This window comes from Myodes glareolus, chromosome 13 (assembly GCF_982192425.1).
Source record: "Myodes glareolus chromosome 13, mMyoGla1.1, whole genome shotgun sequence".
Taxonomy (NCBI): domain Eukaryota; kingdom Metazoa; phylum Chordata; class Mammalia; order Rodentia; family Cricetidae; genus Myodes; species Myodes glareolus.
The window spans coordinates 46,595,207-46,619,107 of NC_142038.1; the positions used below are offsets into that span (position 1 = coordinate 46,595,207).

At 40.1% G+C, this 23,901-nt stretch overlaps 1 protein-coding gene across 2 annotated transcripts in view; it reads right to left on the reverse strand.

The window, feature by feature from the left end:
• Kctd16 (potassium channel tetramerization domain containing 16) overlaps positions 1-23,901 on the reverse strand; it is a 277,058-nt gene that overhangs the window by 13,879 nt on the left and 239,278 nt on the right. The gene's annotated exons all lie outside the window — the stretch shown is intronic.

Consider the following 23,901-nt stretch of genomic DNA (forward strand, 5'->3'; position numbering starts at 1 on the left):
GCATTGAACCCTCAGCTAAAGCTTCACCTGTTGCCATCAGGATCCAGTAAGAGGCTATCCATATAAAGGGAAATGCATCGGCCAGTGAAGAGGGCTCTGGCCAGCCCCAGCATCTCATTGGGTTTCCATCATCCTAGGAGCACAAGAGCTCCACTTAACAGTTACACACGTTGGAAACACTAAGACCCAGAGAGCATAACAGATGTGCCATGATTTGAATAGCTAATGGAAGAGCTGGGATTTGAATACCGATGTCCCAAGTGTTACAATCAAGCCAATTAACTGCTTCCTAAAACAACTCGCCTGTCTGTAAAATTATTGCTTCTCAGACTACTGTTCAAGTGTGGATTTCTCTGACGTCCCTGCACATCTCTCCTAAAATTGCTTGCCTCCTCACAGGTACGACTGTAGTTGTAAGTCTTGTCCCAGCAGCTTCTAAAACACTATCTTCCCAACATAGACATGGTGAAGAGTTCATTGTTGTAGGTCTAAGCAATCACCCAGGGTATAGCAAAGAAACTCAATAATACAAAGCATCTTAGTAAAGGACTTCAAAGTAGCTGGATCAAGCTGTCCCTGAAGCTAGTCTTGTCAGTAGACATGTTAAAAGATCCATAAATTTTATTCTTAGTTTAAGCCAATATGTGAGCGTCTGTCTCTATCCCCTGAGTGCTGACTCTTAAAAGTAAATTCAACAGCTTGGAGGCAGAGCAGTTCTTCAGATACACAGTTGGTGGCTCCATGAACTTTGAAGAACCCCCAATCATGGCACAAAAGAACTTTCTCAAATATAAGTTATAGTCGCTAGCCTTCCAGTTTCTGAGTAGCCCCAAGGCTCCGGGAGTCATTCTATGAACTGATTATTAATTACAGGCTGGGTGCTGTGGAATACTACTTTAACTAGGCAAAGATGTGTGACATTTGGTTATACTGCAGAATATTACTTAAACTGTGTAAAGGTGTGTTATAATTATCCATACTGCATTTGTTTAAGGATAAAAGGATGTGTGTTTAATTATGTAAAGATGTGTTGGATCTCTTTCACCTTGCCTGCCTAAGGCACCTAATTGATCTAATAAAGAGTTGAACAGCCACTAGTTAGGCAGAGAGAGGGACAGATGGCGCCTGCAGGCGGAGAGACGAAATAAGAGGAAGAATCAAGGCTCGAGACGCAGGAGAAGGAGAGAAGGGAAAAGAAAGAAGAGAATGAGGGGGAAAGAGAGGGACATGCCCAGGGCAAGAAGCCAGGCAACCACCAACTAGCCAGCCAGAGAAGCAGTGAAGGTAAGATATACAGAAGGAAAGAAAAGTAATATACCCCAAGGCAAAGTAGATAAAGAGAAATGGGTTAATTTAAGTTAAAAGAACCACCCAGAAATGAGCCTATGCTAAACCAAGCATTTATAACAAATAAGAAGTCTCTGTGTCGTGATTTGGGAGCAGGTTGATGGTCCAAATGAGAAAGCGGGTACAGCTGGGCATTTCAATTCACCAACTTCACCGATGCCATAAAAATAGGAAGGAAGACCAATATCCTTATTATTATATATAATAAATTATATATTATTAGTATAATAGAAAGGTAATGAAATATTTTCTATAATTTTTTTAAAGTCAGTTTTTTTTAATTTATTTATTCGTTCTGTATACAGTGTTCTGTCTGCATATATACACCTGCAAATCAGAAGAGGTGACTGTGAGTCACCATGTGGTTGCTGGGAATTAAACTCGGGTCCTCTGGAAGAGCAGCCAATGCTCTTAACTTCTGAGGCATCTCCCAGCCCCTTAAATTCAGTTTTGATTTTATTATGACTTATTCTAATAAGCATTATCAAAAAATCTCATTCATTGCCATTTCTAATATGGACAAATACATGAACCTATTTAAAAAGTCACCCCTTGACTTCCTATGTCATGTCTATATTTCACATGTATAAATGATTTTCACACATGACAAGTAGTCATGTTTTTTCTAGGGGAAGTAAAAATATTTTTCTCTAAATCACAGCCCCAGAATACCTAACTTTTCCACACTCATCCAGTCACTTTCTAACATATGACTGAGTAATCATTGTGCTTGTATAGCTATTAAATTAAATGCAGCAATCCAATTAGCTAAAAGGAATCATAATAGCAGCAATGCCATAGCCATTCTCAGTTATTACAAATAAATACCTTCTGCGCGACAGCGAAACTGCTTGTGCTTAGAAATACTTGCAATGCCAAGGGCTTTCGGTCTGCCAGGGGACTGAGGACAAGGGTTCTCAGGTCTAGTCGGCAGAAGCTGCCTCAGCTGCTGGACACTGGAGTCATTCTTTACCAGTACAACTCACAGTGGGGTGATTCCGTTGAATTGGACTAACTAAAAGTAATAACTTCAGAGCAGAGTTTATCTTACCTGGTTCACTGGAGAATGTTTAGAAATTAAATTTAGCATTGAGAAAAAGAAGAAAGAAAGGAATAGGGGGATAAGGAAGGGAAATGCAGGAAAGAGGCAGGGAGCACATACACACACACACACACACACACACACACACACACACATTATTTGGAACATACTTGTCTATTACCTTAAAAGAAGGTGGCAAAACACCTTTAGCCAGTAACCACGCTGAGTCAATAGAAATATATGTTCCTGTCCAGAAATTGTCTTCCCCAGGGAAGTCCCTCCAGTCACCAAGCTCCAGAGGAAATCTGCATCTTCTTAAGCAGCACCCAAACCCATATGTGGTCAATCCCTGTGCATTCATGTGCAGCCTTGCGCTGCATGGCACGTGAGGGACCTGGCACTACTGCAGCTTGTTTCCCAAAGTTGCAAGGACAATCCTGCATTTCGGTATCATCTGAGTTCTGCAGCTTCCAGGCAAATAGAATTATTGCCTTTCATTCAGTCCGGCACTATCGCTCTTACAAGGAAATTGAACAACTTAATTTTAATGTAACATGTCACTACTACACATTTATGTCTTGCAAGAACATTTGAATATTTTACCATTTTGGCAAGACAATTTTTAAAATGGCTCCTGAAGTCTTTATATTGTTTTGAAATCAAGGAAGCATATGGGATTAATACAATCCAAAAACAGCCACTATGAAATTTGAAAATAGTTATGTGGAACAGAGAAGTCTACCACCTCCTTTTCGGAAGCACTGTATCCAAACACTCTCCTCCCAAGAATGTAATTGGAGCAGAGGTGTGAGTCTTGGGCGGAGGGGAGCTGCAAGCACAAGACCCTTTGCCCTGGCAGTCCCTCTGAGGCATGCTCACAAACGTTAAGAAGTCATGAAAGATCTGTGCAAAGTCAACTCTGCAATGGAAGGTATTCTAGGAGCTTCCCGATAAAGGAGAAGAGCAGAATCACAAATACTCCAGTGCTCACTTCTAATCTGTGAGGTTTCAACACTGGTTGGAATCTTTGAATTTAGCAAGAAAACAGGTTACAACTGATGAGTTATCTATGGGGAGAAAATCATTTCTTTCAAAGAAAAGCTTAATTTAATGCTATGTGAAAGAGAAGAAAACCCATTGCCTTTTGAATGTTTGTTAATTGTTGGACCTAAAGTTTGGTAATACCACTTTGCTTTGTTCTATAAGTCATTTCCAAGTTTGAGGGCTTCTGTGACAATTTCAGATATGCTCCATTCATTCAAATGTATTGGTTATATTGCAAGTCAGACCTCAAGCTCCATAAACATCCCAACTAGAAATTTTACTGATATCATGATGATTCTGCTGCAAATGTACTGTACAGTCGATATTTATTGATGGCTCAAGTGTCTCATTAGATAGGACACTGTAGCCACAGCTGGACACAGTAGAAAAATGCTGAGTATCTGGTAATGCCTGACTTGGCATTGAAAGGGAGACTAATGACAAGCACAAAGAGTGTATAGTAGGTACTATGTGACCAAATATAGTTCTGGAAGGATGGAGTCTTCCAGTGTAGTGTTTAAAAGTTAACATGTAGGTGAGTCGTTCAGTATAAAAATTGACTTGAAAATGCAGGACAGGAAGAACTTTGAGTTTTAAATTAAATGCAGGGAAAAGGAGAAAATCAGCTTTCCAAATATCTACATCCAAGTCTTTGAAGAGTTTACAACTCGGCCACATCAAGGACCAATCAGGCGGATGGTATGACTGAGGTGTCCCAGCTTCCACAGAGTCTTACTGGTAATAAGTAGGAGAGGAAAGCCTATCATGGAGATGCCTCCTCCATGAAAAATTCAAGGCCAGCTGAGTGAGGCATGACTTAGCAAACTCACAAAGTGCTTATGCATTTTTAAAAAAGGCGTCTCTGTAATCTACCCACACTTCAGATTCTCCACCTGCTAATGGCCGTGAGTACAATGCACTTCATTACAGAAGCGGCTGGGAGAGCTGGTCCTCCACGGCTTCTCCACATCAATGGTGTCGGAGCCTCGCAGTCTGGGAGAGAGGTGGCCAGATTTAATTTATCAAGGCTGCTAAAAGACACTCTTGGTCTCACAGCTGAAAAGTCGATAATGAGCAAATTGATGTTTTCCTAATTCTGATAACCTTTGAAGATACATTGAATGGCGGAGATTAGGGATAGGCAGACTATGAAGACTCCTGGACAAAAAGAGTCCTTAAGCTTGACAATCTTCATTGCTTGCTTCTGGCAGACCTTTCCTTCACTCGAGGGCATTTAGTATTGGGTAGGCCCAGCTGGGACCGCAATTGAAGAGGTGTATATGAACAAGAAAAGATAATTAAGGCATTCACACATCAGTCAGGAAGGCAGATACTCCAAGAGTGTCCAGCAGGGAGAATTCGATAAACGGTTGATAAGCAGACATTAGAAAGAGGAAAGTAACACTAAAGAGATGATCAGAATGACTGAAGCTACAGCTGCTGTCTGCAAAGATGTACAGAAGAATACATAAATGCTAAAGCCTAAACAGCTTAGAAGAAGTCTAGTGGAGGAGGGTACAGATGCCCGAGGAAAGCCTGATGCTCTTCTGGTGACGGTATCTGAAGGAGTCTACTTCTGTGGGTCACGATGGAGGGAGAACTAGAGCCAATGGCTCTGGGGTAAAGCAAAGCAGATGCAGCCTGAAGCAAGCCAGTCCTTCTCAGCTACATGGCTCACACCTTCATCCAGCATCATCCCATCCTGACAAAATCCAAGAGGAAGACAGCTGTGTACATGAAGAATGTCCTCGTGTGACTTGTGAGTCGGGATGGTGATCCTGAGTCCTAGTCCTGACATCACAGAGCACCGCACAGAGAGCAGCTTTGGAGCAGAGACAATGCCTACATAAGAGCACATGGGTGCTCTGAGGGAAGACAGTGAATACAAGACAGCCATCTTGGCCAGCTGGAGTGGATTTCACAGGAGGCTTAGTACATGGCAGTAAAAGAAAGCCACCATCTCACTTTGGCTCCTGTCCTCTGCCCCTTTTTACACTTCAGGGTTTTCAATTTGTTCTCGCCTTGCCAGCAACACACACTCTTCTATTCTACACCTGCTTCTTGCTCATATCAGCACAAACACAAATGCTGAAATATACTTCACAGAGTGAGTTTACCTTTCTCTTCTCCAGCACAATTTAAACTCATCCTAAACTCTGTCCCTGGCTTTTATACTTTCATAATATCATGTATTCTGTGTGTGTGTGTGTGTAGAGTGTATATGTGTATTCTTACAGGATTGTTGATTTAATTGTTCTTTGCCACACGACATCCTTCTGAATTCTATACCACACTAATATACACAGGTCAAAGTACGAGGGTGCATGCTAGGTGTATGTGCTCAACTATGTTCATAGCAGCATTATTCATAATAGACAGAACCTACAAACAACCTAGACTCCCTCAATTAAAGAATTGATAAAATGTGGTACATTTACAAAATGGAGTACTACACAGTGATAAAAATAATGATATCTTGAAATTTGCAGGCAAATAGATGAATCAAATTTTTTTTTAAAAAGCATATAGAGTGAGGTAACCCAGTCCCAGAAAGACAAATACACTATGTACTCACTCATAAGTGGCTTTCAGACATAAAGCAAAGAAACGCCAGCCAACAGTCCATAACCCCAGAGAACCTAGACAACAAAGGGGACCCTGAGAGTGACACACATGAATCTACATAGGAAGAAGAGAAAGACAAGATCTCCTGAGTAAATTGGGATCATGGAAGTCATTGGAGAGGGTAGAAGAAAAGAGGGGAGGAAGGGAGGTAAACAGAGAAAAACAATAAATAGGAAAAGACACTTAGAGAGAGAAAGACAGAAAAATCCTTCACAAACAACTAAAAGACCTCTGACTTGTAAAGGTCTTTAGAAGAGATACCATCAGGAGACATCTGATGTAACCTTGATAAAAATCGGCTGGCTTGATGGCCATCAAATTTCATGGCCTATCCAACAAGTTCAAAGTCCCTTATTTTGTGTAGGGATGTGTATATAAATTAGTCACCATGCATAATGGTTTGTTAATGTAAAGGACCTTGATTATTATAGAACTAACATAGAAATCAACTTTCCTAGCTATTCTATCTATGCTTCATATTGACCTAATTTTCCCATTTCAAGTTTTGAATCTGTTAGGTTTAAGAACAATGTAGTGATTTTAATAAACCTGGTAATCCTGAATTCTGACTCCCTGGTTTAGTGTCTTGTTCTTTTAAGCACCCGGTGATAACATGATTATTCCACTTTTCCCGGACTCTTAGCAAAAAAAAAAAAAAAAAAAAAAAAAAAAAAAAAAAAAAAAAAAAAAAATAGCTTGTACCAGCCATTCAGGGTCTTCTAGCCTCCCTACTGCTGGAGGACCCTGTCATGACAGAAATAATAAAATCCTCATGCTTTTACATCAAAAAAAAAAAAAAGATTTGCCTTTGTCCTTTCCTTCAACATTTTTGTAAACTGGAACAAGTTTCCCATGACCCATCCCGTGTCTTAATCAATATCTAGACCACAAATGGAGGATAGATGGTCTGGATGTGAATAGAGTTCCCTAACCTTATGACCACAGTGGGTGACAAAGCCTTAATGTGTGACTCCAGCTAGGTGGATCTGAGCCCTCACTGGGACTTTTCTGCAAGAACACATGGGTCATAAATGCTGTATTTTGTGGGAGGTTACCAAACTGGGACATGTGAGTCCAATAGCCATCTTTCACACCAGCTGGGAAAGACATTGATGGAACAGTGAGGCAAGGGAGACAGGAAAAGCCGAGAAATAGAAACATCTCATCATTCAGCTGAGTCTCAATTTGTCCCCAGGGACAGATTTATAATCTTAAGGAAGGCCTGGAAATTCTCTTTCTGCTTAATCTAGTAAGAGTTAATTTTATGAGGCTTATAACAGGATTCTGGATACTAAACCAAACTCATATAAGCACACTTAACATCTATTAACTTTATCCATTTCATCATCTGAACACATATACACACTCCCAGCGCTAATGATGCAGAAGGTGAGAACTATTATTCTTGCATAGCTGTCTTGAGAATGACTTGTTTCTTCTCTGGGTGATGTCTTGTTTATCACATTATCCCTAACAAATCTAAATAGCATTTGGGAGCAACAAGCTAAATCTACATCACCATCTCTTTTGCAAAGGAACTACAGTTGTGAACAAGGTCACAGCTATCCCCCCAGTCAAAAATTTGCGTAATAATAAAAATAGAAAATAATACAATTGATAGAGGATCCCCATATGTGTCAGTTCTCATACCAATCCATTAAGCAATGCTATTTTCCTTTGCTTTTCATGAAGATGAATGCAACTTAAAGATAAATTAGCCCAATCCAAAATTACAAGCTTGAGAAGCGGCAAGAGTTCACCCAAGATCTTTTTTTAGAAATTACATAGCCTCTGTTGGGTTTTAGTGAAAATATACTCCAATGTCATTCTGTCATTCTCTCTCTCTCTCTCTCTCTCTCTCTCTCTCTCTCTCTCTCTCTCTCTCTCTCTCTCTTTTTGCAACAGCCTGCAATGGTTAAAACATTTACTGGCTAGTATAGTCATCCTAATGATTCTGTCTTCAAGAACACCTCTAAAGCATAATAAACTTAGAACAACTTGAATCTCCACTTTCTTAGGTATTTTGTTCTAATCTTTGTGTAAGAGATTTAAGCTCTCTCCCTCCAAAACATTGGCACAGAAGTAACTTAAGGATAAGGCATGTTGGTCCTCTTGCTGAAGTGTGGGGTGGTCACATTCTTCTTCATGTATTCTCTCTGCCTGCTGTGGTAACGGTCAGTGGTGTTTGAAGTATGAACTTCATCAGTTCATGAAAAAGCTCTTTGTGGCATAATAAAGATATGATATTTGTTAATACTGTTTAATAAATGTTAAATAGCCAAGCAGACCATGGTATCTTCTTAAGAGGGAGAATGTGCAATGTGGGCAAATGAAGACACAAATTTAGGTTGTTTCTCATGGCTCAAAAAGAATCAGCCTATGCTAGAACAATTATTCAAGAGCCAGAGAACCTATGGATCTGAGCAACACAGAGGAAATAGAACTGTCTCCAAACATGTTTGAGCCATGTACCACGCTGAAGGAAGTCAGTGTTCAGAAGACAACCCTGAGAGCAGAAGACACTCTCATGAGATGTCCAACAAGGAGGAGATTCCAAGTCCAGGTGACCACAGCAACAGCACAGAGTCAGAATCCCAGGAAGATGAGCAAGGACCTAGAGAGCACTGAAGGAATGGGCCCAGGGCCTGGAGAAGGTCTGAGGGCAGAGTTCTGTGTGGAACACTGCTTGGGACCATATCAGGGATACCACTGAGATGATATACCCTGGGGACAAAAGGTAGATAAATCAAATCAAATGGAAAAGATTTTCTAAACAGGTAGTCTATCAACTGGGATAGGAAAATAAATAAATGAATGAATGAGAGTAAAAACACTCTCCAGAAGAGACTGTTTTTCCTGACAGTGATTGAGAGAGGTGGGGAAGGAGGGAAGGGGAAGAGAAGAGAGGGAAGTAGCAGGAGAGGAGGAGAGGAAGTGGCAGGGAAGGGGAAGGGAAGGTGAGTAGGGGAGTGGGAAGGGAGGGGAGAGGAGAGAGTGCACGATGGGATGATAACATTGACAACATTGTTACAGCTTCTGGACTGTGGAGCTACTGAGCCCCACACTGCCCTACATCAGGCAGCATCTCACTGAATGCTCCAGCCTGTGCAGAGAGGAGGGCACTACAGTGCTTTTCTGGCTCAGGATTAAGTAGGTAGCTGGTTAGGACCTGCCTTTTCCAGGTAACAACAGTCTGCCATTCTGTCTGAATTCTCCCATTAGGAACATCAAAAGGCCTCTTCTGAATGGTATGTACTCTTGACAGAAGAATAATTCTCAGAAATCAGGGGTGAATAGTTTAATCACAATTTCCAGGTTACAGAGACGGGAGCCTAGAAACAGACAGTAATGGGTAATGGGAATTTTAAAAGTTCCGCACTGAATTGCTGAACTTGGGGCACCTACCACGTGTCCATTGTGATGCTACGCTGACACACAGCAGGGAGTGTTCATCTTAGCATGTGTTCTGCCTAGCTTCTTGATGAGTCTGCCCTCTGCTCTATAGGATGAGTGGCAGCTTGCTCCTACCATAAACTTTACCTGGAAAAATCTCTGCTCGGTCAAGGCAATTGACTCTCCAGGTGCCACTTAATGTCCCCTGGGAGTAAAATCTTCTCTCTGTTCTGAAATAAATGTGCATACTTATTGATGAGGTAACCAGATTTGATAAAACTTGACTAAGTGGTCCACAGCGCACAAAGTCAGTAAGAGACAAGACTGAGATTGGCTTGCACTGCTTCAGTGGAATGCTGCCGTTTGGACAAGAGCTTATTGGAGGAAGGGCACACTCCTTCCTCCACTAATGATAAACTTCAAAGAAATCCAGTGAGCAGAGACAACGGAAATTAAGCGGCCCCTTTACTTTTCACCAATTGGGAAGAACACCTCATTTCAGCAGTCTGTCTTCAGATGATAAAAGAAGAGAAAGTCTTGCAGAATTTAACAAGCTCTGCCTTAACCCGTATCCTTCCTAATTGGATGGTAATTAATCGCTATTCTCTTAATTAGGAATTCAAAATGAAATAGAGGCAGAGCTAAGCAAAAGTTTCTCTCTACGGCCACAGCCTGTATTAATATCCTGTCTTAATAATAGAGAACATTAATTGGAATGTTTACGACATGCCGTGTGTCGTCTTACACAGTTTTCTCACGGAGGTTCATTGAAATCTGCAGCATCCCTAGGGAAGTTCCATAGCTACCTTTCACTTTTTGTAGAAAGGCACACTGAGGCATAGGAAGGGTAAGCAGAACCCCAGTGTGGTTGCAAAATGGAACTAGCATGCAGCATCAGGCACTTTTCCCCAGGATCTCCTTAGAGTCATGCTAATTGTTCTGTTTCTAGGGCTTTGTTTATTTTAGGGATTTTTGTGAATATACATGAAGTCTGTCAATCCTTTTAATTAGACAAAATGTCTCATTGGGACTTAGGTTTCACTGCTAATTTCGCCAGGTTGGCTAGCCAGCCAGCTATAGGAATCTGACTGTCTCAGCCTCCCCAGTGCTACGGTTACAATTCTGCCACCACAGCTGGCATTTTCTTTGTGCTGGAGATTTGCACTGGCTAGTTTTATGTCAATTTGACACGAGTTACAGTCATTTGAGAAGATGGAACTTCAATAAAGAAAATAATGTCCCCATCAAGTAGGCCTGTGGCCAAGTGCATCAGACTCTATTTCTGTTTCCTTTTTAATTTGTTATCTATTATATGTTTTAAATTTAATTTATTAATTTATTTTACATGATGATTGATCGCATTTTGCCCTTGCTTCTCTCCTCCCATCTCAATCCTACTACCCCCCACATTCATTCCTTTATTTCTGTTCAGAAAGGGGTAGGCCTCCCATGGGTATCAACCAAACAGGGCATATGAAGTTGTGGTAAGACAAAGCACCTCCCCTTGGATTAAGGGACGTTTTCTTGATTGATAATTGATGGTGGAGAGCTCAGCCTGATAAAGATTGTGCTACCCTTGGGCTGGTGGTTCTGGGTGCTGTAAGAAAGGCTGACCACGCCACAGGGAGCAACCCAGTAAGCAGCACTCCTTCATGGACTCTCCATCAGTTTCTCCCCTTAGGTTCCTGCCTGTTGTTCCTACCTGGACTACCCTTAGAGACAGAACATGATCAGAGAGGGAAAGCTGAAGTAAATTCTTTCCTCCTAAAGTTGCTTTTGGTCGTGGCCTTTATCACATGTTCTAAGATATGTTATCACATTGTATGAAGATGTGTCATTGTTTTACCTTGCCTGCCTAAGGCACCTGATTGGTTTAATAAAAAGCTGAATGGCCAATAGCTAGTCAGGAGAGAATAGGTGGGACTTTTGGGCAGAGATAGGAATTCAGGGAGGAAGAAAAAGACACCAGAGAAATAGAGAGATAGGGGATTCAGACTACAGAAGTGGGGAGAGGTAAAAAGCTATGTTAATTTATGTTATAAGAGCTAGTGGGACAAGTTAAGACCAAGCTTTTGTAGTTAATAAGTCTTTATGCCATCATTTGGAGGCTGGAAGTCCTGAGAAGAAATTCCAACCACAGTCAGTGATAAAAACCCTTACTAAGGCAGAATTGAGCTGAAGTCTTCATGCTGAACGATCAGCACTTTACCTAATAAGCTGTCTTCTCAGTTCCCAGCCACTGGGTTTTCAACTAAAAAACAAGACTAGACCTCAGCTCATATTGACGACTGGTAATATCTTTATTTGGGAATGTGGGAACCAGAAATATTTAGCTGATGGAGTAGAGGAACTTAATGATAAGATTTATCCACTGTACAATAAAATCACCTAGGGTATTCTTAATGACTATCAAAAAACCTATAAAACAATTGATTACTTCATATGTCAACCATAGAAAGCTGAACATCAACTTCAGTATAAGTATTTAAATAGAAATTTCACTGAAAATAACCATTTAATTCCTTTTCTTCAACCTTCTTCAGGCCACCCAAAATCCATTTTCTTATTACCTAATCATAGTCTCCATTTAGTACCCTTATCATTGGCTATCTTAAAAAACAGTTACAATTTGCATATACTGACAATATGTAGAGAAACACAAATATGCACATCAGACTGGTTTATGCAGAAATGTTTTTCTTGGCTCTCCAGAACAATGACTGCCATATTGGACTGGAACTTCAAGAACAAGGAGAATGCCTGAAGGGATTCACAAGCTGTGCACACTTCTGTCAGCTCATTGTTAACTGTTTAAAAGTGAGTTGTCTGCTACTGCAGAAACTGGACAGAAATGCACACATAAAGTTATGAGATTGTCCATTTACCCATGATTTGAGAAAAGTAACCAACCATGAATTCCATGGTTAGTTGACTTAAAACGATCTTTCAAGTAGTTTGACAGATGTGTCCTGTGAACAAATGCAGCTGAAGAATGCAGCTAAATTAATCGGCACTGATAATTTTCAGACTGAAGGGGATAGAAAAGAAATAAACTGACCCAATCAGATTGAGAGATATTTGAGTTCTGTCTATATTATTTGATATCCATTAATATTCCGCTGCAGTGGTTATATTGATAAACATTCGAGGTCTTTCTACATTTTCATGTCTATTTATTAAATACTTTTTTCTCTGCATTGATTATTAAACACTTGGTAACAGACTCTTGGTTTTTAACATCTAAGAAATGAATGGGAAAGAGACTTAAAAAAAAAAAAGGGCAAAACAGGAATTCCAAGTGAAGGAGAGGGCTGTCTTGGTGGCTGAGCTTTTGATCCTATTGTTTTCCACTTGGGTCAGTCAGAGAATTCATTTTTTTCTCTCATCACATCATGATGACTCTAAAATAATAATACTTATTGAAAGAAGAAGTTTGGGTTTAGTTTAAAACTTCAAAGTTCGGCCTGGAGAGACATCTCAGCAGTTAAGAGTTCTTTCTACTTCTCTAAAGAATATGGGTCCCAGCACCCACATCGGATTGTTGCAGCTGCCTCCAACTCCAACTTCTCATTCAGCCTCTGCTGGCACCTGCATGCTCATGGGGGGAAACACTCACATTTGAGACACCTCCATTTGTGCAGCTCCCGGTCTACATGAGCCAAGAGCTCCATGCTGCCCTTGCATATGTAAATACTTTTACCAGAAGGAAGATTGAGGAAGCAAGTGTGAGACAGCAAAGCAAACAAACGAGGAGATAGCAGTAAGAGGGGAAAGCAGAGAAAGCCACAAAAATAAGAAATGGAAGGTCAGTGTGTTGGCTTCCTTTCTCACTGCTGGGCAAAATCCCTGGCATGAACAACTTAGGGGGAGAATGTTTTAACTCGGTTTCATGGCAGAAAGCTTATCAGTGTCCATCACAACAATACTAGTTTCTATGGCAGCAGGAGGGTGAGGTAGCTTGCTCACTTCTCAACAGTATACCAGGAGGCAGAGACCTCTGTCCTCTGCTTATAATCCTCTAGCCATGTCACTACAATCCAGTACTCTATTTTTCCAAAGCAGACCCCAAGTCTAAAAGCTCTATAACCTTTCAGAAGAGTGCCCCGCAGGAGATGGGGTGTTCAAATTCCCCACCCTATGAGGTACTGTTCACAATCATGTAAGCAGTCGGTTTCCAAGAAGAATTTGAAACATGTGATAGAATCCAAAGTAGAATTCTAGGAAAAGAAAATGAAATTCTAAAGACTATAGCACGAGAGTACTGGTGCTCGTCACATCTTTAAGGAGTAGGGGGAGTTCCAGCAATCTTCTAGAAGGAAGGAACATTTGGCGTTAGCCAGGGTTAAAGAGTAAAGAAACGGTAAGGAGATAAACCAATGAATACTGTGAGAGATACTGAAAACAGTGTTCAATGGGGAGAAAAGACAATCTTTGCTGGTCCGGGAGGACTTCACAGGTGTCTGGCAAATTAAGATGGCATGGCAAAAATGAGCAGCAGGTAGAGATAGAAAACAGATCATACTAGGGAGATAAAACGGATCTTGTTAGGGAGGTGTAAGAGGCTATTAAAGCGATCAGATTACAAATGTGTTTCAAATGGGAGATTTACAGACAGCTGAAAGAAAGGATATAAGAGTTGCAGGCAAGTGAGGAGGCTGTCAAAATGGCCTAGATGAGAGGAAGTGATAGCACAGGCTATTGTTCCTAAAAATAGAGCAGCTGCCTAATTCCAGAGCCACCGGGAAGGCAGAAGTGACAGATGTGGACTAGAGGAGGGGTGAATAAAGGAGGTTCCCAGAAGTTCCTCCATCTTGCAACTAATACCTGCTACTCTTGTTCTCTGAAGCAGGCAGCGTGGAAGAAGAGCCTGGGGAAGCAGTAGGAGATGAAGATAATCAGTTCAGTTTGCAAATTTGGGGACTGATAGAACATCCAACATATAAATATTGTCCCAGGATGAAGTACACATGACTTCGATGCATCTCCTGGGATTTCTAGGCATCCTTTCCCGTGACATGCGTGTGTTCAAACGTGTGAATAACACAGCATGGTACAAGACAGAAAACTGAATAAAGAATTCTTTGGGGGAATTTATGTAAACTTATTTAACCCTGCCCTGAGGTCTAATCTTGTCTTTCATTAGATCATCAGTGTTAAGCTGAAATGTAAGAGGGAATGTCTGCAAACCACACTCATTTGACATCAACAAATATTTGAGAGGGTCCCTACTTACCAGATGAAAACTCATTTACACTACATTCAACAGATTATAGAACTCTCCATTCACTGTGTTTTAATTCTCACACTCAACTCATGAGCAATTCATCTCTTACAGATGCTCTATTGGCAATGGAGACATAGTTGACCATGGCGCATTCATGTTTTAGTAAAAATAATGAGTTATAAAGTTTCAGGCCGTAGGAAAAATAGAAAATATACCGCAGTGAGTTGGAGTGAGGCAATGGAGTGAATGGTTACAATCGTTACATTTCATCTTCAGAGAAAGGAGCATTAGAGGCAAAATCAAATGTCCAAAGGAAGCAACGTATGAAGATTATGTGGAAACCAAAGGAATAGCCAATATAAGCGCACGAAGCCTGTACAAGGAAGGGAAGCCTGGCCTGTGTGACTTGAAGTGAACGAAAGAGGTAAATGCTGGAAGATGAGGTCAAAGCGGGGAGAAGGGAGTGTAATCATGATCGGCCCTCAGCAGCTGCAATCAGTAGGCATGTTTGAAACCAGGGCAACAAAAGGATGGCCTTGCCAGGGGAGTTGTATGATTCAGCTTTGTTTATTGCAAGCTTTTCCTAGTTCTTAACTAGAAGATGGATTATAGGTGAGCAAGAAAAGGAGCAGCAAGGACGATCGGGAAGCCATCCCAGATGTCCATTTAAGAGGATTGGCCTCTAGGAATGAAAGTGGAGAGCAGGGACCATCTAATGTAGATTCCCCCTCTTCTCTTTACATATGAGGAAAGTGAGGTTTATAGATTGGTCATTATGGTTATATATTTATTTTGTCATTCTGGGATTGGACCCTAGATCTTTCACATGCTAGACAAACATTGCACCAATGAGCATCAACTCCAACCTCAAAGATCTGTTTCTAACAGAAGACAGCGCACTGTCTCCTGCTCCTTCATACAGAGCACTGACATCTTTTGCCCTGCTGCTGATCAGCACCTGCTGGGGTTGCTTGATTGACTTTGCAAACCAGAGCCTGGAGTTTAGTTCTACAATCAGGCATCATTACATTGTTTGTAAACAATGACAGACTATGATAAATATGCATTCTGGTTAATTACTGCCTTCCCATGTGCCGCCTTCACTTTCTCATTTCCATCATCCCTGCCACATCTCCATACCTGATTGTGCGTTCCCTACCACGGGGAAAGAGAAAATAGCTGCAAACACATTGAAATGCAGGAAGACAGTCCTGTGCCCTGACGAGATCTTAAGAACAGGAGGCAAACACAGAGCATTTCAGTATGTTCAGTTTTATTTCCCTTCCTCGGTGTGTGCATAAAGTTTTTATTCAAGGCACAGCATCTCTAACAGATGTCCATTACAGCCTTGCCCCTGAAGCAGAATTAGCAGGCCAATAATAAAGAATGTTTCACTGGGGTCTAAGGGATTTGTTTTTACTCTACTCTCCTCTCCTTCCCTCTTCCCAACTCTTGCTCTCCTGTGATGTTCTTTCCCTTCCTCCTCCTACTCCACACACACACACACACACACACACACACACACACACACACACAAGAGTAGCTAGATTAAAAAGATCTGGGATGGAGTCTCCTTAATCATGGGAAGGCAACACCTATACCAGAACTCTGGGCAAAGGAAAAATCTTCAACACCATTGATTCCCGCATGCTCTGCTACAGGTGTAACATAACTCAAGAAGCAGTACCTAAGAAAGATACTAAGAAAGATTATTAGCTGCAAGTTCAAGCAAATGCCAGAATGTATTCTACTTCTGCTCCTGGGCACTTGGGGGATGAGCCCCAGGACTTCAGTTTGCTCACCTTTGTAGGCAAATAAAAATATTTGTACTTATTGGTACTTCTTACAATGGGTCTCTTCACTGAGGTATATTCCATTTTCCCACAGAAGAGAATGGGAATTTCACATAGAACAGAGGCTCCCCACCTGATGATTAATCTTCACTATCAACTTGATTGGACTTGGAATCACTTATTAGACACATCTCTGGATATATCTGCAAGGATATTTTTAGAGATGTTTGAATGGAGAAAGAACAGCCACCTTGAATATTGGGGAGTGTCACCTCACTGGGATGGGGTCCTAGACTGTAGAAGAAAGGACAAAGAGAAAACTAACATGACACCAGTATTCGTCTTCATCTATGACCTCACTGGAGTCATCTTCTGCTTCTGCTACTACACTTTCTTTACCATGGTGGACTTTGTATGCCCTTACAGTGTGAGCAAAGAACATCTTCCTTCCTTTAAATTGTTTTTGTCTGTATGTTGTCTTGGAACTGAGAAAGGGAGCTGATATGGTTTCCCAAACCTATGGAAACCAGATGATGCAACGAAGATCCCCAGATGAAGGTCATAGTACAACAAAATTGGACATTTGTCCTGCATGGTTTCAATACTTTTTGGCCTAATCATTCTTTACTTTGCTGATGGGGGAGTCCCCTCTGTGTGCTGGTGCTGTGATTACCATTAATGAATAAAGAAACTGCTTTGGGCCTATAGCAAGGCAGAAGAACTTAGGTAGGCAGGGAAAGCTAGACTGAATACTGAAAAAAAGAAAAGCAGAGTCAGAGAGACGTCATAGAGATGCCGCTGGAGATAGACGTGCTGAAACTTTGCTGGTAAGTCATGACCTCATGGTGATATACAAATTAATAGAAATGGGTTAATTTAATACGTAAGAGTTAGCCAAGAAGAAGCTAGAGATAATGGGCCAAACAGTGATTTAAACAATATGGCTTCTGTATGATTATTTTGGGTCTAAGCTAGCCGATCAGCCGGGAACCAACAAGCAGCCTCCCACTACACTTTGCCTCTGTTCCTCTCTTTTAGAATGAAAATCCTTGCACTGTTCCATTGTACATTGACAATATGCACCTGTCCCCCCAGAAGTTGGGAGTTAACATATTTCCTTGAGTTTCAGAAGAGATTTTAGATTTGGAGATTTTAAACAATGTTAAAACTGTCATGATTTTAAGAACCTTTGTAAATCAACTAAGTGCATTTTATATTTTGAAGTGTCCATATGTCTATAAGGACAAACTAGGTTTTAAAATGATGCATTTTTGTGTCGAGTTGAAAAGGGATGAACATTTTGTAGCTAATCTTCACTGTCAACCTGATGATTTAAAATTCCTTGAGACATTTATCTGGTCATGTCTGTAAAGGTTTTTGTAACAAGTTTTGACTGAGGAAAGGTCTACTCTGAATATTCTGAATGTGGGTGATAACATTCCATGTGCTACAGGAAAAAGAGAAAGTAGACAGAACTTCAGAATTCATCTCTATGCTTCCTGACACACAGATATAAGCAACCAATAAACCACAACTTCAGTGGATCTGGGATCATTTTAGTATATTCCGTCTGTAAAGTGCTAATCCTCTGTCTACTCCACATGGAGGATGACTGGCTTAGATTTCTGGATACAGTGAAGGCTTCAAGCAAAGATGCTTATGTTACACAGAGTACAGTTCTGCTGTACCAGCCATGGTCTGGTGCCATCAAGCTATACAATTTTATCTAAATTCCTAACTTCTCTATATTTTTGCCTACTTTATGTCATCTTATAATAATATTGAAAATACTCTGCAAATAATACTGTGATAGCATATATATTGGAGATGGGATTGGTGGTGTCATCATTGTCAGCCTTTGCTTTGGTCTCATTGACAATGAATTAGTCTTTCAAGCAGAATAGAAAAGGTTGTGGATTACTAAATCATTCTCTTCTTAATCATGTTGCTGTCCACTCTCTGCATTATGTATTAATGTTCATCGCTTCATTCAGATTCAGTTCAGAAAGATTGCTCTTTCTGTCTACAATGACTTCTCTTTTTCCACTTGCATAACTTGGCCCTTACGAGTCAGCTTAGTTACTTCCTCCACATTCCCTCCACCTTTCATGCCAGTCAAGCATTCTAGCCCTGAGCCATGTCCCCAGCCCTTGGCATTCCAAGACAGTCTTCCTACACAATTCCAGACTGACCTTGAGATCTTGATTTTCTGGCTTCTGCTCTTTAGGGATCTGACTCAGGCATGTGGTACCATCCTCATATCCAGCCAGGTATCACTTGCTTCCCACAATGCTCTACTTCAACACTCCAGAGTTTAAGTTACTATCCTTTCTCCTCCACCCTGCCATTAACTTGGGGAACATCACTCTTGTACAATCAGCATTGCATCTTTCATGGTCACTAACTTAAATTGGAAGTCCTTTGTCAGCAGAGGTTATGCATATTTCCTTTCATCTTCCAAGCACAGCCACATATTCAATTTGTAAGGACCACTACACAAAAGCCTTTTGTGTGATTAAATAAATAATACATATTTTAATTGGTTCACCTTCTGGTGATAGAATCATTGAATACTAAATGGACATCAAGAAAACGATAATTGCTTTTCAGTCACAGGTTTGTGTTTTATCAAGTATACCTTAATTTGCGACCTCAACTGCTTAAGTTGAAGCTTAATCTTCATCTTCCATTAAAGGCAAAACTGATCCTTCATTGGAAATTTTTTTCACTCCCTTACCTTCCAGGATCTTTACTACTTTGCAATAAACAATTAAAACTATATCCAGTCATGATATCTATAAACTACAACAGTGTAGCCTGACACGATACCTAAGAGTGCAATAATAAAACTGATATATATTGAGTGGTTACCAACACCTGTCTGTTGGACTTAAGGCCTATTCAACAAGAGAGAATCAAGCCTGGTACAAGTAACCTAGCCAGCATCCCAGGCAGAGAACCACCACTGTATGATGGTGTATGAGACAAACATAATATGTAACTGTATTCTAGAACTTATCATATATCCACAGGTAACTATAGCTCTTAGATTCTATCAAAGAAGTTTCCATTTGCAGCAAATAGACCATTGCAGAAAAATACAGCAGGTCATAATGCAGAAAACAAGAGATCTCGTGCAGTCCATGCCCCCAAAACAACACAATACGATTCCTGCACCTAAGGCTCAGGGAACATCAAGACAAAAGACTGTCAGAGTAGAGAACCAGGAAGTCTGCTGTGGTGTGTCTTCTAGAAATGATAGGGAGGCTACACTCATGATACTTCAACAGTACAGCAGCCTAAACAAGACGTGAACAATGAAAATACCAATAGGTGCGTTAATGTGGAAGTGGGAAATCTCATAGAGTCCCACCCCTACACAAAATACAACAGGCAACTATGGCTGTTAAGAGAGTGAGAATTAGTATCTCCCACTAATTGGTTATCCAAATACACAAAGCAACACCAAACTGACTCATCCAGGTATATTTACATATTTATGCTTATATGTGTGATAACAATAACAAAAAAAGCCATCAATTTGAGAAGTGGAGGGAATGGGAAAGGGATTAGAGAGAGGGACATGGGAGGGGTTGAAAAGAGGAAAGTGAAGGTAGAAGTGATGTGATTATATTTCGATTGAAAATTAAATAAAATCTTCGACAGCAAAACACTTTTGATTTAAATTGTGACTAACACACTTTTGCTCCTAATAACAATATCCTCCCACTGAACATTTACATGGCTGAGAGGGATGTTTGAGGGATATTTGAGTCAAGGAGGAAGGATGCTGAGAAGTTTCTCAGAACACCTGCTGCAGAGTTGCTGTCTCAGAATAATGAAAGGCAGCTCTGCACTGCCTCAGGATCTACAGCACATCCACGCTCTGAGTACAAATCTCCCAAACTCTCTATGAAACTTTGCTTAGAGTTTCAATAAATCACACTGAAAGACTTAATTATGAAACCCCAGAGCTGGTCATGAGGATAATAAAGTGCCTGGCTCTCTGTTTCAATTGGCATGTTAATATTTTAGCAGCACCTAACTGCCTGTGTTCTATTTCACAATTCCTGATGAAAGTTTGATTTTAATAGATCTTCTGAAAACCATGAGACTTGTATTTCAATTCTTGTTACAGGTTTGTCCTTTATAACATGTGACTAATGCCCCTAGCAGTCATTATCTCTTGGCCAACTTACAAGTGTCAACGCTGAGCTTTATAGGGCAACCTGTCAGTTATGCAGAAACAATGAAAATGAATTTGATCTCTCCTATGTTTCTCTTTGCATATGTCCCTGGTGTATATCTGAGAATTAAAGCAATTTAAATATGCTACCTGAATGTTTTTAGTTTCTTTTAATCAGGAATAATAACCAGATTTTTCTTTAAACTTGAAGAGTAAAGGAAGGTAAGCTGTTCTGAAATTCTATGTAAGTTCTGCAATTCAAATAAGAAAATGTGGTGCAGGAGAATTGTCTGTATTCTACCAATCATGTTTTAAATAAATGCTGATTGGCTAGGCAGAAAGTATAGGTGGGACAACCAGATAGGAAGTAGAGGCAAGGAAATGAGAACAGGAGTATTCTGGGAAGAAGGAAGCTTTTCCCTCAATCCTGCCAAGACCAGGGAAGAAGAAGCAGGATGTGACCTGCCCTGCTGAAAAAGGTACTGAGTCTTATCTATGGCTAACATAGATAAGGATAAGATAGATAAGGATAAGATAGATAACATAGATAAGGATAAGATAGATAAGGATAATGGGTTAATATACATTGTAAGAGCTAATACAAAGCCTGAGTTAATGGGTCAAACAGTTTATAACCTTATGTAGACTCTCTGTGTGATTTTATTTGGGGGATTACTAGCTGTGGGAACTGGGCAGTACAGAAACTCCAACAAGCACCCTCCATGTTACAAAACAGCAAAGGTTGAAAGTTCCAATAATATTAATATTAATAATATTAATAATAAGATTCAGTAATATTCACTCACTTAATTAAATTATAACTCAAACTTCAAGATGCTGTACATAATTAATATACATAATTTGATGAATTTGGGCATATGCACGTGTTTGCGTGGTAGTGTAACTGCAAGGAAAAAAAAATGAACTTATCTACCATGTCCAAAGTTTCATTGTGTCACTGAGTTGTTTCTGGATAGTTCTGTGATAAGAATAAGCTTGAAAGTGTGAGGAAGTTATTCCTAACCCTAACCATGCCCACTGTGTGGTTCAGCAGATTTCCAGAACTGCTTGATTTGGCAATATGGAAGCCGAGACTCACTGAGTATCAGTTCTTCTTCTTCACAGTCCCAGGAAACCATCGTTCTATTTCCTCTGTCCAGGAGTGTCAGTCTTTTATATACATTCCTGAGTAGCATTACTTGTTCTCTCATTGGTTTATTTCATATAGCAAAATGTCCTCCAGTTTCATGGACTATGTTCAAAGTGTTGTGTGTGTGTATGTGTGTGTGTGTGTGTATACATGAGTGTGTGTGTATGTGTGTGTGCACATGTGTACATGTGTGTATGTCACATTTTCTTTATTAATACACCAATGAACATTTGATTGTTTCCATATCTTGGCTACTATGAGTAGTGCTATAATGAATATGAGAATAGAGGCATCTCTTTGGGTTCTCAGTTCAGTTGCTTCAGATATATATTCAGAAATGAAATTACTAGACCCATGGCAGTTCTATTTTAACCTTAGGGAATCTCTACAGTTCAATATAAAGACTACATCATTTTATATTTATACCAACAGTTATTGTGTAGCAGTTTTCTCCAAGATTGATATCTTCCATCACGAGGGGAAATTTATTAATACCAAGATGTTTATAGGGAGATAAAACAATAGGACATTCTAAGGGCAGGTAAACCATTCCAGCCTTCAGGGAAGCTCCTTATGCACAGGGAATAAACAACTCAGTGACTTCAGGAAGTCCCTGAAACTTACCAGCTTCACTAGGTCTCTTCTTAGTCCGAGAATATATAAGCAGTAAGGACAATGAGAAACACTCTCAGAATAATGAGCTGCCTAGAAGAAACATAGACTAACTAAACTTTCTGGAAGAAGCAGAGACCAGTAGCACTGACTTGAAGAGGCTCAGATCAATTGAACTATCTGAAAATGACACTCTCTAATATTTAAATTCAGGGCTTGAGGAATCAAGCTGGAATGGACATAGAAGCCCCCTCCCTGAAGGCTTGATTCCATAGTATAGGAAAGTGCAGTCTGCCAAGAGAGGAAACAACCAACAGTCCTCCCCAGCTGCAAAGCTTGTGAATCAGAACAACCGCCAGTCTAGCGAGACATACTCAAGAGTACAATCGTAGCTATCTTGGGGGTCACCAGCAGCTATTTCCCACTCAACAGGTGGGAAACTATACCTAGTACTTAAAACTCAGTCAACTACCCAGGGCTAGGGAAGCACACATCTTAGAAGAAAAGCTACTACTGCCATTTTTTAAACTGATAAAATTTGAAACCATATTTTAAATACTTATCACAATACCCACAGATAATTGTAGTTATCACCACTCATCAAAGAACCTTTTTTTGTGTGACAGATAGAAAACATTGCAGAAATCCACAAACGCTCGAACTGAAACGAAAAAGTGACCACTGGGTGTCCAACGTGAATTGACTAATCTACAGATAGTCCTTTACACCTAAGACTCAAGAGAAAATAGTGGGAGAGTGATTAGAAAAATTGTTAGATCCAGAATCCCTGGATGCCTACTGCAAGAGAGTATCTTTCATAAGCAACAGAAAAGTCACAGTCATGAAATTTCAACAATAAAGTTGCCTGGACAAGGCCTGAGTAATGACCACGTTGGTTGACATGCCAATGGGGAAAGCATTGAGACTGTTGGAAGTGGTAAGAATGATGTAAATATAGTACTCAAGTATGGAATTTTCGAAAAATAAAATTTAAAATAAGATATTCAACCAATGAACACTTTTTATGCTTTCTTTTTAGATATTTTATAGTTTTGGATGTACAAGATTTTCGTTGTCTTGGTAAGTTTTTCTTACATCTACAACAAAAGTAAGTCTACTGATTTAGAGGGCTATCTTCTAACTAGACCTGTTAAAATGTACATGTATGTGTGGAAGGCCATCATTAAAAAAAATCAGAAAACTAAGATGAAAACAGCAAAAAGACTTACAGCCAACCACAGTTCTATCATGAAAGTAACTATTTTTGCTCATTTTTTATAAGTGCTTCCTGATGTTATATCATCTTTCTATAACTGCAAAGATAAGTCTAATTATTGTTTCATCACCGTCATGGAGGTTCGCTGGTGGTACCAAAGTTTATCTTATTTCAAATCAAGCTGAGTTGCTTAGTGTCTATTGGGACCTAACGTGATGCAGTAAAAGCCATTTGACAGAAGTGGTTTCTCATTTTTCCGAAGAGTAGAA